Raw genomic sequence first — 12,023 nt, forward strand, 5'->3', positions numbered from 1 at the left:
GGTGAAACCTCTCAAAGTGGTGACTCATTCGAACATGCAGACATGCACACACGCACACACACGCACACACACAAACACAAACACACACACACACACACACACACAGACAGGCACACTGGCAAAAACACCCCATGTTGCACTTAAGTGCACACACAAAGATGAGCATTAACTCTGAAGCTCTTTTGTTTTCACTGAAACACTATAAAAAGGCAAACTAGATGCACATGCACACACAGACACACACAGTATGTACACAGGGTGATTATAAGCTGAGCTGTGGGCAGCTCTCTTGGTTTCATTATGTGGAAGCAGAGTCCTTGGAGTGTATCGCTGAGGACAATGACATGATGATCAGAGGTTTCAGAGGGAAGGGGATTTGTGTCAGCTGAGTGACTCCTTCTTATGGAAGATAACAAACTGTCTCTGTCAGGATGGAGAGGAGCACACTAAAGCTGCTGTCTCTCATTCAGCCCTGCTACCTGAACTGCTTCACTCTGTTAACTCACCGGAGCTCTGTGACGCATGCCAGAGACAAACCTATGGTAATTGTTAACAACGCGACTCATTTTGCAAGACAGAGAGATATGGACGCTGACTTGGAAAATGTAAAGCTCATTTATCACATGTGCAGTAGCTGTGTAACATCAAGCTGAATTGGATTTTAAGAAAGAAAACTGACACACATGTATTACTGTGGTACTAATGTGGTTATTAAATTAGAACAGTTTTTTCTCTTCTCTGCACATTTCTGCAACAAAAGGGGGAGCTTGATTTCATGTCATTAATACAGCAGGCTTCAAAGGGCTTTGGAGCTCTGAGTCAATGCAGCGATTAGTTTAATTAAACCTATAAGTCTACATGAGAGTGTAGAGGAGATTCACCTACAGCCCCTCCATTGACCCTCTCTTTCAATCCATTATTCATTAACAGTCATCACAAGGAAGCCCCCGGATGGTAGCATGTTGTGACATCAACATTTTCCAAACAGTCTGGTTGGTGTCAGCTCTCCTTTCCCTCCATCACACTGTATGGTGCTGTTAATCAGGCCACTCTGAGGGGATAAGCCAACTCTCATTAATTTAAAGCAACACTAGAGAACTTGTCCCGCTTCAGTCCCCCTACAGGTTGGAAGCGGAATTGTCCATTACATTACATTATGCAAGTTTGCCAGAACGGGTAGCAGATCTGTAGTTCAAATGAACTGGACAATGTAATGTAATGGACAATTCCGCTTCCAACCTGTAGGGGGACCGAAGCGGGAAAAGTTACATAGTGTTGCTTTAAGCTACTTAAAAAAACAATAACACTCCCAGTCAATCTCTCCCCCCACCCCCTTTTCTTCATCCTCTTCAGTTCACTAAGTTAATGATTAACCAGCCTGAGTCCATCACCCTCTCTCTCACACACACACACACACACACACACACACACACACACACACACACACACCGAGTCCGTACTCTCAGCTCAGTGAAGAATGACAGTTATTTCCTGCCTCCGCTTCCTCCTCTGCCAAGCAAGCACAGATGCTTATTTCCACGTGCAATTTCACCTCCCCCCCCACCCACCCATGAGCTGTGCCTCACCCAGGCATTTAGCACCTGGCTGATTGCTACCAGTGTGGGGGTGGTAGTGGGGGGAGATGAAGGGAACAGAAGCGGCCTCTTGCAAATTGGGAAAGGGTGATACTTTTATAGGCTGACCATATAATCACAGTTGTACTCTATTTCTGCGGTTGAATCATCCACGGATCTATGGAGCGCATTATTTTTTTTTATTATGAAGCACTCTCAGGCTGGGGCATGCTTTTAGGGCAACATGCCCGTAACTGACATGTCTCAAATGACATGTCCAGAGCAGGCTTGCCATCTCTTGCCTCGGCTTGCCCTTTGTGCCTCTCAGGCAATCACAAGAAAGATAGAAAAACAGAGGCACGCTCAAGTCTGCTTACATTTTAATGTTGACATTTACAGTACGATGCACAAGAAGCAGAAGCTCTGAAGGGAACGTGCTGGCACCACGCCACATGGGCAAAAAGAGGGCATCTGGCCACTGTAGCTTCACAGAGCCAGGATGAGAATAATATGACATACATGCAGGAGGGGAAAATACAATAGGCAGCACACTGGAGCAGAAATTAACAGTGTGACAGTGATATGTTGGTCAGTAGTCACACTGTAAAATGTGATTTTCTTTTTACTAACTCAATGGAATTAGATCAAATATTAGTCATCCCAATCACAACCATATCATCTGTGTAACATCAAGCTGAATTGGATTTTAAGAAATAAATCTTACACACATGTATTACTGTGGTACTAATGTGGTTATTGAATCAGAACGATGCATCTTCTTACAGAGAGTCCTTAAAGCCCATGTTGCAGGGTTTATTTTCTAATGAATTTGCACAATTTGCTTGTTGGTAATAAACATTTAAACTGTTACCCAACAACATCAAATACAATGGATATCACAAAACGGAATAAAATACGAAAAAGTAGTACTATTTTACAGCTGTTTGCAATGATTCTCTTTTCCCCCACAATGCATTGCATTACGTCACGTTGGGGAGATGACAGACAAAAGCTTCGTCTCTGTTCACTGTCTATGGTCTCGGTCTCTGCCACTGGTGTTGCAAAATATGGCTTTTGGTCTCGACCGAGTCCATGTGTCTTTATTATGTGTATAATAATATTGGAGGGAAAGTGAAACACAGCTTGAATGGGGATGCTGTTCGGCTTTTCACAAGTTTAGACAGCTAGCTACGCCGACGTTTGCTAACGTTAGCGCAACAGCGTTTGCCTAGACTGCTAGCTAGGTAAATATTACGACTGCCTTCGGAGTTTCCTATATCTGCATCCACGTTGTTAACATAAGACATGTTGTGTTAGTGCTCCTTTTGTACCATAATTTTATTGAATGGAACGTTAAGCTTCGCTCCTACGAGATGGGTGGGTTTTTGTTACATACAAAGCTAACTGGCTATAGTTAGCCTGTATGTATGCTAACGGAATTAGCTAACGTTGTGTAACCAGCCAGCAACTTCGGCAATCGGCAGTAGTTTCGGTGAGCTAACCACGACAGTATTGTCGCCCACAATCAACCTCTGCTGCTAAAAGCAGTCAACCTGCAGTGATGATTGAAATAGAGACGCTTGTGGATGTATTAGCTGTCGTGGTTAGCTCGCTGGAACTACTGCCGAAGCTGCTGGCTGGCTACGCAACGTTAGCTAATTCTGCTAGCATACGCACAGGCTAACTATAGCCAGTTAGCCTTGTGTGTAACGTAACAAATATCCACCCATCTCATAGGAGCGAAGCTTAACATTTCATTCAATACAATTATGGTACAAAAAGAGCACTAACGCCACAGGTCTTATGTTGACAACGGGGACGCAGATATAGGAAACTCCGAAGGCAGTCGTAATATTTACCTAGCCGTCTAGGCTAACGCTGTTGCGCTAACGTTAGCAAAACGTCAGCGTAGCGTTAGCTAGCTGTCTAAACTTGTGAAAAGCCGAACAGCATCCCCATCCAAATAATAAATAAACACTAGGCAAATATGTTGTTACTGGAGTTATTAGGCTACCATCAAAACGTGAGATATCTAATCGAAAATGTGTTTACAATGTCGGGGGATTTCACAGGTGGGACTGACTGGCAAGTTAGCCCATAGCTAGCATGATGCCTTCTATTTCTAGATCTAGCTAGATTACCAGTACTTATCTGAACTAACGACATGATCACCGTCACTAGATATAAAGAAAACATTGACTTTCACTCGGTGCTATTCACTGACAGTAAAAACACCTCTTCCTCATCCCAGTCAGTCACCATAGTTCTAGTACTAGGCTGAGGCACGTCTCCCCAACGTGACGTCATCACCGAATTGCGTTAAAAAACCCACTAAACGACTAAAACGACAAAAACTGGCCTTTAACACTATTTGGAGACATTTTTAACAATGATATACATATGTTGAGTGCTTTATGTACCCATTAATCAACAGTGGTGGTTAACCTGCAACATGGACTTTAAGTGCAGAATAAGCTGGGAAAATTGAACTCAAGCTTCGTGACTTCTTGCAACCTGGCGACTGAAACTCATTAAACTCATCAATTATGTTATCCAAGAAACCGCCCGCTTGGAAGAGAAGGTCTCTGCATATGGGGAGAGGCCATGGCTCTCCTGCCAGGAGCTGTAATATCTCTGCTACCCAATGCTTGGATGACCACCGTGGCGGTATCAGGATTAGCGACAGGCCCAGTCCTCTCACCCTCGTCATGGTGGGGGAGATCAGACTGAGGAGGGGAAACATCATTATCTTACTAGCATATTTCCCAGCATACATTGCATTTGAGTTAAAGCTCTCCAGAAACCTTTAGTTTACTTAACGTAACCCCGGTTCTTTGATAACAGAGTGAGGTGTTTCACTATGGGAATCGCCTCGGCGTGACCAACTATGGAAGCTCCAATGACACCACGTCTGTCCGTGACAGACAGGTCGAACTGTGCTAGGGCCACGCCCCTCATATAATCACAGTCGACCAGCTCCACAAATCATTCCAGATAGGTTTCTTTCCGTGTCTCTGCAAGGAGGGACGTGCTGGTGAAACACCTCACTCTGTTATCAAAGAACGGGGTTACATTAAGTAACCTAAAGTTCTTTTTCTAACTTTGTTTGGTGTTTCACTATGGGAGATCTAGACCACTCTTGGATTGCATGAATCTCCTGAAGCCAAAATCATATTGAACCGAGAGTCACACTGACCCCGGAGCCTCCAGCACAGCCTGTGCCAAGGACGATCTGGAAACATCCAGCCTGTAAAACCTCACAAATTTCTTTTACACAAATTTCTGACACACCCCTGAAAAGGGCCCATGATGTGGCCATGCCCCTTGTGGAATGAGCTCTCAGGCCCTGGGGGGCCTGCAAACTTTTACACTCATAGGCCAATGATATGGCCTCCACAATCCAGTGGGATAGCCTCTGGCGGGACAACGGCTTGCCCTTATGGGGAGTAGCCCAGGACACGAACAGCTGATCCGTTTTTCTGAACCCAGCCGTCCGACTCACATACATGTGCAGAGCCCGGACAGGGCATAACATGTGAAGTCTTTGCTCCTCTCCTGAGGAGAAAGGAAGCGGGTGAAAAGCCAAGAACTCCACCGAGGGACACCTGTAGGCTGACTCCACCACCTTAGGCACAAAGGCTGGGTTGGGCCGCAAAAAGACTTTAGAGAGCCCTGGGGCAAACTGCAGACAGATAGGGTGACTAGACCAAGCCTGTAGGTCACTTACGCGCTTTGCAGTGGTTAAAGCCAAGAGCAAAGCTGTTTTAAGAGAGACAACCTTCATCCCTACTGCCTCCCTAGGCTCAAACGGGTGATGAGAGAGGGCGTCTGACACGACCAACAAATCCCACAAAGGAACCAGGGGCCTGGAAACTGAGAGCTTGCGGCATGCCCCTTTCATAAAACGACAAACTAAGGGATGTTGCCCCGCCGGCTTATCCCCGAAACCCACGTGACAAGCTGAGACAGCAGCTAAGTACACCTTAATTGTTGAAAAAGCCTTCCCTTTATCCATCAGGTACTACAGGAAACACAACAGGTCCAACCACAGAACACTGAAAAGGGATGGTATCCCTATGTTCGCACCACTCCTCAAAAGCCCGCTACTTGACTATAAAGAGAGTGGGTGGATGTGGCCCTTGCACTCTGAATGGTGTCAATGACCTGCTCTGGCAGGACTGATGCATTCAGGTTCCACCTCTCACGGGCCAAGCCCAGAGCGCTATGCGGTCTGGGTGAGGGTGGTAGATCTCCCCGCCCGCTTGGGAGAGAAGGTCTCTGCGTATGGAGAGAGGCCATGGCTCTCCTGCCAGGAGCTGTATTATCTCTGCTACCCAATGCTTGGATGACCACTGTGGCGCTATCAGGATTAGTGATAGGCCCTGTCCTCTCACCCTCGTTATGGTGGGGGAGATCAGACTGAGGGGGGGAAATGCATAGAGTAACGTTTGACCATGGGTGGGCTAGAGCATCCACACACAGTGGTGCATTTACGCCTGACAGAGAGAAGAACACTGGACACTGAAGTTTTCCTGCGAGGCGAAGGCTGCCTGACCGTATCTCTGCCAGATTTGTGAGTGGAGAGTCCACTCTCTCAGATCTCCTGTCCATTCCCCCGTGACAGAAGATCTGTACCCCTGTTTAGAACGCCTGCCACGTGTGTTGTTCGAAGAGACAGCAGTCTCCTGCTGCTCCACAAAATCACTGTGCGAGCTAACTTGTGCAACTGCAGTGAGCGAGTGCCGCCCTGGCGGTTGATGTATGCAACCGCAGTGGAATTGTCTGTTTTCACTAAAACATGACGACCTTGGAGAAAGTGCAGAAAATGTTTCAGAGCCAGAAACCGCCATAAGCTCCAAGACATTTATGTGAGCCTGGGCTAACCTCCGGTTCCATGTGCCATTCACTGTTCTCCCTAACAGCGTCGCTCCCCATTCTGACAGGGACACGTCCGTTGTCATGGTTACTTTGGATGATATCTCCCCTAGCGGGATGCCTGATGCGAGAGCCGGCGTGTCTCTCCATGGGTGGAGGGCTGCTATGCACGCCAGAGTTATTTTCACCCTTCGGTTGAGATGATGGCGTGGACACAGGCGTAATGCTGCAACCCAATGCTTAAAATCCCCATTAAAAGCCCCAAATGTACCACAGACACTACTGATGCCATAATGCCGAGCAGGCGCAGGCATATTCTGAACGACACGGCTTTGCTCAGCCGGAAAAGGGAGAGACATTGTACCAGAGACGCTAATCTTCCCTCCGATAGCGTGACACAGTAGGAGAGGGAGTTTATTTCCGTACATTGCGCAGGTTCTACTCGGCTCTTTGCCCAGTTTATGTTGAACCCCAAATCCCTGAGATGATTTATCACCATAGTGGAATCTCGGACTGCCTGCTCCCGTGAGTGGGAGCAGACCAGATAGTCGTCTATGTACGAAAATATTCTGATACCGCTGTTCCTTAACGGAGACAGCGCTGCCTCCACACACTTGGTGAACACCCTTGGTGCTAAGGACAGCCTGAATGGGATGGCTTGGTATTCGTAGGCTCTGCCCCGATATGCAAACCTAAGAAATTTTCTGTGTGCGGGATAAATGGCGATGTGGAAATATGCATCTGAAAGATCTATTGTCACAAACTGGTCCCCCGGGCGGATTGAACGACAGAGCACTTTGTGTGTTAACATCCTGAACGTGTATTTTCATAGGTGTCTGTTTAACACACAGAGATCTAAAATCGGGCGGGGGGTGTTTTTGGGGCAGGCAGAGGTCAAAGGCAGCACAAGGTCGTTCACCACAAAGATTTTGTCTCAGAGGACCGGGTTAGGTGGGCCGTCCAGCTGATGACCCATCTCCTAGAGGATTGCAGCCTGGTATGCAGCCAGCAGTGTCATTGCATTTAGAGAGCACACTGACTATGCTGCATATCTGTACATCCTCTGAAACATGGAGGCGGTGAGGCGCTCCATTTTGTTATGGAATAGAAATGCTGTGGGAGGCTGAGAGAGAGCGGCAGTTTAGGTGCAGGTGATGAACCACTGAAGGCTCCACCACTGGGGGTTCGGCCAGCCCCAGTGCCCCCATCCCGTGGATCTCAAGCTTAGAGTAACCCTTGGTTGGGAGCTTACTTTTAAACGAGCAGGACCAGTACCGGCTCATTTCCTTCATACAGGCAGGCACTGCCAGCAGAAGCTGTTTCGCATGCTGGGCTGGTGGGAGCCTCTTGCTGCCGTACAGGTCTCTCTCTGCCCCCTCGATGACCTGGGCTGCCGGCCACTGTATCCCCAATTCGGCAGCTGCCCAATTACAGACCTCGTACAAGTTGCTGTCAGCTGGGGGAGCAGCGTTGAATGCACTAGGAGGCCTTGACTGTTGAACGGGGAACGTGGAGTCCTCTTCCTCGTCCTCCAGTCCATCCATGTCGAGGAGATCAGAGATGGCATCGCTCTCTGCGTCCTCACAGCCCAGTACCACTTCGAGGAGGTCCTCGAAAAGTGGATGCATGTCCAGGGACTCCTCGTCCATCATGTCCGCCCAGCTAGGTGTAGCTTGCGGCTGATGGGTACTGTTTGTGGCTTTTGGGGTGGTTCCCAACAGACATGGGTCATGACTTTTGGCCACCACCACCCTCAGTCGCCTTTTCAGTATTTTTTCTGGCATTAACGCACAGTGGGTGCATGACTGAGAGTCAGCCAGCGCTGCCTGAGCGCATTTAGCGCCCATGCAGGCTATGCACGTCGGGTGAGGGTCCCTGCCCAAGATGGATGCCCCACATGACGCGGGGCACAGGCGGGATACAGTCTCACTAGCCTTCGCTTCCGACCCTTTGGCAGGGGCCGCTGCTGTGGACATGGTGACTGGAAAGGAAGAAAAACGGCGTAAATATACAACCTTAGCAGGCGCGTCGTGACAGCTTGTCTGCAAGATTAGCAAACGGGGTTTAGCCCAATCTAACGTTAACCATGTACCGAAAGAGTTAGCCCGTCGTAACACGTTAGCTCACTCCAGGTACCCGATCCGGCTAACAAACGAAAGCTAACCAAACCCAGGGAGGCTCGCTGTAATGCGTTAGCCAGAGGGTAAAAGAGTTACACAGCTAAACAAATACCGACTAGCCGACAGAAGAGCAATTCGCCTTGACGTGGACACTGCTTTCAAACTGTGTAACCACAAGGTAAAAACTTCTTGCGAAGTACAGCAAATCCAGACTAGGTCGGGAACTGTGTTTGGCGACGTAGTCCTTAACGGTCCGTCTGTGAACTGTTTAGCAGATAAGCAACCAAGCTAGCCTAGAAGCGCTAAGGGAGCTTAGTATAGTTTCTTCATGGGAAGAAAGCGAGAATGATTTGTAAGGAGCTGGTCGACTGTGCTTATATGAGGCGTGGCCCTAGCACAGTTCGACCTGTCTGTCACGGACAGACGTGGTGTCATTGGAGCTTCCACAGTTGGTCACACCAAGGCAATTCCCATAGTGAAACACAGAAGAAGTTAGAAAAAGAACCTTCCTTTCCCCAGTTTGAATACAGTTGCATGATGGAGGTTAAGTCTTTTCATGCATGCATGAAAACTCAGATGAGTGAGTCAGAGATATTTTCTCAGATAAAAATAAAACCAGTGCTAACCCCGATGAAAATTCAAATCCACTTCAGCCCCTACCCCCACACTCAGTTTATAAATCAGCAGAGCTGCAGAGAGATCTATATTTCAATACTAATACTGGACTGAATGTCGCTGTGCACAGTATCAGAAAAACTGTACTTATTACCGTTCATGGAGTATTACAACAAAGTCAAATAACCAAGCCAATTAAAACCGAAAAAGTTGTCTTGTCTGCTTCAGGCCTAGCCTCTCCCACCTATCCACCTCTCTGCTGCGCTGTGGTCAGATCACAGAGCTGGGGATTACAGCAGATTATCCTGCCCACAGGATCACCAACCCAACTCCGCCCGGCCGAACACAGAGAGCCGGCCTCAGCCTCTGAAAGTGCAGAACACATATGCCTTTCAGGAAGAACCTGGAGGGATTGGCCGCAATCACACACCTGGCAAATGCCACAGGAAAGGGATTTATTTGATGGTCTACACTAGACAGGATAATCAGCCTTTATTCCGCTCAGCAACAGGCCCTCCACATTATGAAAGGACAGCCACTGCCAGCCCTTTTAATCTATTAATGCACTGTACAAAATAAATTCTACCCGGATTGAGTAGTTCACATTAGACACACAAAGCTCTTAGCGCAGTGTTTTCTTTCACCTGAGGAATTTGGGCTCCGTCACTCTGTGGATTGTCTTACACTCTATATTCTTCGAAACCCACCAGAGGCGTCACCATACATCACCATCAGCAGATCTCTGAATTCCCGCAAACTCACAGGAGTCTCTCCTCAGGTCTCCACTGACTCCTTCTGCCACCGTCGTGTCTGCTTCACGGGTTTGCTCCACTTTCAACTCTGTTTAGATGCAACTTTGTGACATGGCCTACAGCACAGCACATGGCTGTTGTATGTTACATTTCAATTGCAACAATACAGTGGAGTAAGAAAATATTGTAGGCCAATCACACATTTTTTGTTGTGCTGGTTCTGTATCTCGAGCACATAGGATTTGATTTGAAACAGTGAGGTTAAAAACACGGCTCCTAGCTTTAATATCAGGGTGTTTACATAGACATCAGGCAAACGGTGTAGAAAATTGCCTTTTCTTTGGTCAGAGGACAGAAAGTAATTCAACCAGTCAGAATTAACATTCATGTTTTACATTTGGATGCAAACCCTTGCAGATCATAGTGTAAATCTCTGCCAGGCCTGTACTGCAGCCATCTTTACTTCTTGCTTGTTTTGCGGCCTTTTTGCCTTCAATCTGGTCTTCAGGAAGTCAAACACATGCTCAGTTGAACTGAGTTCAGATGACTGTCCTGGCCAGTCAAGATTAGTTCACTATTTGGACATAAACAATCATTGGTTGTCTTGTCTGCATGTTTAGGGTCATTTTCCTGCTGTAGTGTCAGAAAATTAGGTGACTTTGTATGCAAGGAAATCTTAACAGACACTGTCTTGGAGTAAAGCCAAAGAAATGAAAAACCTCTTTCCAACTGCTCTGTGTCTCTGCAAACTATATTTTGCTGTTGTGTGCTGCATTTTTGCAGCATGTATTAGAAACAGGGGGCCACAAGTTCAGCACAGCTTGTATTTATTTCAGTTGCTTTCTCGTTCTGTCTCTCTTGTGTCTTCTATCCATCAGTGTTTCTGCCTGTCAGAGTGTCTTTCTCACTTTCTCTCCTTTCTAAACTGCAAAATGATTAATTACAACTGAGATTGGGCACACCCAACACCAGCAGGAACTCATCTTTCTCCTGCTTCTTCCTCTTCTCTTCACTCTTTATCCTTGCCCCTACAAGTGCTCCCTGCTCTTTTATATGTAAATCCCCCTTGTGATCCCAGAGGCCGTTTACTGTGAAAGGTAAGTATTTAAGAATCACGACTCCCAACAAACATCCAGCTCTTTTTATAACCAGTTTCGATTCCCAAATATCAGGGGGTTAACCAGAGGAACTGTACTCTCAAAAAGCAGTGGTAGGTTTGTGTTACAGGAGCTCCATTGTATTTCTCCACCCCTCTGCTGTTGTAGAGACTGAGCTGGGCTAAACAGATGGATCCACTGACACAGAGAACCATCCTGAGAGATAACAGATGGAGAGACGTGTTCAATTGGTGCTCTGTTTAGTTTCCTTCCACTCTCATCCAGATAAATTAGGAGTTGAGAGACAAACTCCTCGACGCGGAGAGTAACTGTTCTGCAGCAGCGAGAGCAATAGAACGATATGGATTTGCTTTTGATGTTTAATGGAGTTTCTCAGAGAGGAGACTCTAGCAGACAGGCGTGTGATGGAAAAAAGGAATAGGGGTCAACAAGATCAAAGCCAGCTGAATTATGCTCAATGAACAAGATTTTAGTTGCACTGACCAGCATTCCTAAAAAGTGGAAGAGTGCTCTTACAAAACCCAATTAGTGCACATTGTGGAGCAGAAATGATGAGGAAAGAAACGGCTGAGAGAAGCTGGAAATGTGATCGAGCTGGACTATAGAAAGTAGTGATAGCCCTGGCGTCTATACCACCAAATCCATAAACCTCCCTCCCCATGCTGTGGCCCCCCCTCCCTCCCCAACAAGCCCACACAAGGAGTGGTATTTTTAGTGCATCACCCTATCTCTGAGATGGAGCGTGTAACTCCCTCTCTGCAGGCTGGGGCTGCTGGGCCTCTTTTATTTTAATCCAGACTAGAGAGATGAAGCGCGAGAGAGAAAAGTGTGAGTCATCCAGAGCTACCTTTGTGTCACCATCTATCTACTGTATCTATCTATCTATCTATCTATCTAACACTGTGCGTTTCATAGCCTGAAAATCAACATATTTATTCTTTAATTTTAAATTCTGTCATATTTAATCCA

General features: G+C 46.9%; 1 protein-coding gene across 1 annotated transcript in view; it reads right to left on the bottom strand.

The window, feature by feature from the left end:
* pde4a (phosphodiesterase 4A, cAMP-specific) overlaps window positions 1-12,023 on the bottom strand; it is a 51,285-nt gene that overhangs the window by 22,798 nt on the left and 16,464 nt on the right. The gene's annotated exons all lie outside the window — the stretch shown is intronic.

Source organism: Sander lucioperca, chromosome 21 (assembly GCF_008315115.2).
Source record: "Sander lucioperca isolate FBNREF2018 chromosome 21, SLUC_FBN_1.2, whole genome shotgun sequence".
Classification (NCBI taxonomy): domain Eukaryota; kingdom Metazoa; phylum Chordata; class Actinopteri; order Perciformes; family Percidae; genus Sander; species Sander lucioperca.